The following is a 3124-nucleotide window of genomic DNA, read 5'->3' on the forward strand; positions in this document are numbered from 1 at the left end:
CTGTAAAAGAGATTCAAACACTAAGCACTCTGTTAAGGAGAAAAAAAAAAAAAATCAGTGCACATAACGAAGTTGCACCCACACACATTTATCCTGACGGAGGAAACACTGACAGCAGCAGCATTTGTAGCAGAGGAAACGTTTGGCTGCTTGTAACTCCCAGCCACGGGCTGCAAACAGGAGGAGGGAGCTGCAGGAAGGGAACCCCCATCAGAGGGCGCCGCTGCCCCGCTCAACGCCGCTCGGCGCCACCGGCTCCAGGGCCATTTCCCGGCGTTGGCACAGCTGGGGCGGCGGGGGGGAAAGGGGTTGGGGTGCCCTGCACGGCCCAACAGTGGACTGGAGGCAAAAGTATCCCTTTTTGCAACAAGAAAAAAAAAATATATATATATATATATATACATATATATATACATATATATATATTCATTGCCAGGGTGAGGGTGCAGTGGCCCTGCCCAACTCACCAGTGCAGAAGCAAGGGCTTTCCTTCCTGAAAGCATTTCCCGAAATGAGAGAGAAACGTCTGTTGGTGTTTTGTGTGCGCTTTTTTTGTTATTATTTATTTATTTATTTTAAAGATATGAAAGTATTGGTTGTAACGGTCAGTTCCAAGGATGTGTCTCGCATTCTGAAAGCAGGTTTTATTTCGGGTACAAATACGTGCAGCTCTTACAGATTGAAACTGCTAAATTAGGAAGACTAAAAGAGGCTGCAGAGAGGGAGGAATTTCTAAACAAGCTCAAATATATATATATATATGGATGACCTTTGTTTAATATTTGTATGAACATTGGAGACACCTATGCCCTGTTTTGCAAATGCAAGCAAATGCAAGCAAACTGTGGTACTCGAAAACAGACATTTAAAGTCTACACCTTTCTGTTAGCAGAGAGCTAGTGGCCGCCAGATCTATTTTAGCTTCTTTTCTTTCTCCCCTCCTCTCCCCTCCCCCAGCAGGCAAGGCATATTTAACTCAGGGTGCCAAGAATAGTAAAGCATTAGCTGTCATGAAGCACATTCACTCTGCCCTGTGCCAGCCTCGCAGGACATGACTCAAAGACTTTAGCAAAGGTGATGGCAAAGTGTCCCTTTATGAGCCTGATATTTTTCTAAGAGGGCCATTCAGTTCTGTAGGTGCAATGAAAGAGTGTGTGGGGTGGCTTCATAGCTCTTTCTGCACATCCGCATGCAAACAGCATAGATCTCTTCTCCTTTTCAACATTTTTTAACACTATTGCTTCGGCTGAAATGCTCTGGCCAACCCACTCAGAGATGTGCTCTTTTCTCCTCCTCCTCTGTGCAGTGACTGTGCTAAGAAAAAAAAAAAAAAAAAAAAAAAAAAAAGATCTGCTTTAATAACTTCCAGCAAGACGGTTGCCCAGCTCCTGGTGTAATATCTGGCTGTTATGTGTCTCTTGCCTTTTGCGGGTTGACTTTTTAGAAGATGTGCACTTAGAAACGGGGAGGAGAGAGAAGGGAGGCTGCAGGAGCTGGGAGCTGGGGGAAAGAGGGGTGAATTTATACTTTCTTCTTGAATTTAAGGCCAAAGCGAACAAAAAAAGACAAGCCCATCCTTCCCACCAGCCAACCAAACAGCACCAGAAGTGTCTCCTGATGAAGTTCTCCTCGTTTTCGAGATTACATATATAATAGCATCTTTACCTGTAGCACCTTTGAAAGTACAAAGCACACCATGCACTTTCCCATAGGATCACATGCAGAATAACAAAGATTTGTAAGAACCAGAGACAGGTCCTTTAATTTAGAAACACCTTCTTTCTCTCTGTCTGTGTGTGTCTCTCTCATTTTTTCCTCTTTTCCCCCCTCCTGGTGCACCAGCCGGCTGTAAAACTCAATTATTCCCTTTCAAAAGCAGAGATGAGCTCTGCCTGCCTGAAGAATAGGTCGCTTCTTTGCGGAACAACGTGTTAAAAACGGACAATGCGAACGAAGGTTTGCCTGGGGAAAAAAAATAAATAAATAAAGGTTAAAAATGGTCCAGCTCCTCCTCTCCCCTTCCAAACCGAGGGCTAGCCGGGAAACGCGCAAACCTAACTCTGTTTTTAATCGTTTTTCAGAAAGTAGCTAATCGCTATTCAAATGTGTGCAGAGGAAGGCTTGCTGAACTCTTTTTCTTCTTTTTCTTCTTCTTTTTCTTTTTTTTTTTCTTTTTTTTTTTTTTTCCAGAGAAAACGTTTCTAAGTTATAAAATATACAGTCCAAATCCGAAGTATAAGGCTTTCAAAAGAAAATCATTGATCTAAATATTTTACTTTAAAATTGGCTTGAATGTGTTGAGGAGTCGCGGGTTTGGTGTTTTACTGCATATGAGAGGATAATTTCTGGACATGTAAATAAAAGCATATTGCATGTGGGGAAAAGCATAATATCTCATTGCAAATGATGTATCGCCTAGTGCAGAGACCACCTATTCTTTATTTTAATATAAATAGGATTGCAAAAAATGTTCATTAATTTCTTCTATCTATCTATCCATCCATCCACCCATCTATAAAAATAACAGATATATGCACCATATAATATGTCCATTTGATCACTGTATATTCACGTATATAAGTACAGATGTATAAATATATACACATATGCTTTTAGGTACAGTCCTACATAAATTGTTCATGTTTGTATGTATACGTGAGTATGTAATGTGTAGTATAAATGTGTCTGGGTATATCTATACATACACAGGAATATATATAATTTACATATATAAATTTGTCATTTTATATATGTCTATACGTGGGAAAGTTATATGTTTGGAGATATATGTGTGTACATGTGCCTGTATATGTATGGCAGTGTATGTGAAACTGCATACATGTGTATATCTTAATACGTCTGCACATATGTATAAGTCTATATATCTGTGTATATGTAGATATATAGTCACATATATGTCTGTAGATATATATAACTATGTAACAGATAATATTTTTTACTCTCCGATTGAGGTTTACTTCTGCAGCCTATTGTTTCAGACAACAGATATAAGTTGCGATGGAAGAGGAACGTCGGATTTGGTGTCTGTCCCCCATTTCCAATTATAGATGGATCATTACAGACAGAGAAGTACTGAGAATCCAGACATCTGCTCTTCACATGA

Source organism: Netta rufina (assembly GCF_964035555.1).
Source record: "Netta rufina genome assembly, chromosome: 3".
Taxonomy (NCBI): Eukaryota; Metazoa; Chordata; class Aves; order Anseriformes; family Anatidae; genus Netta; species Netta rufina.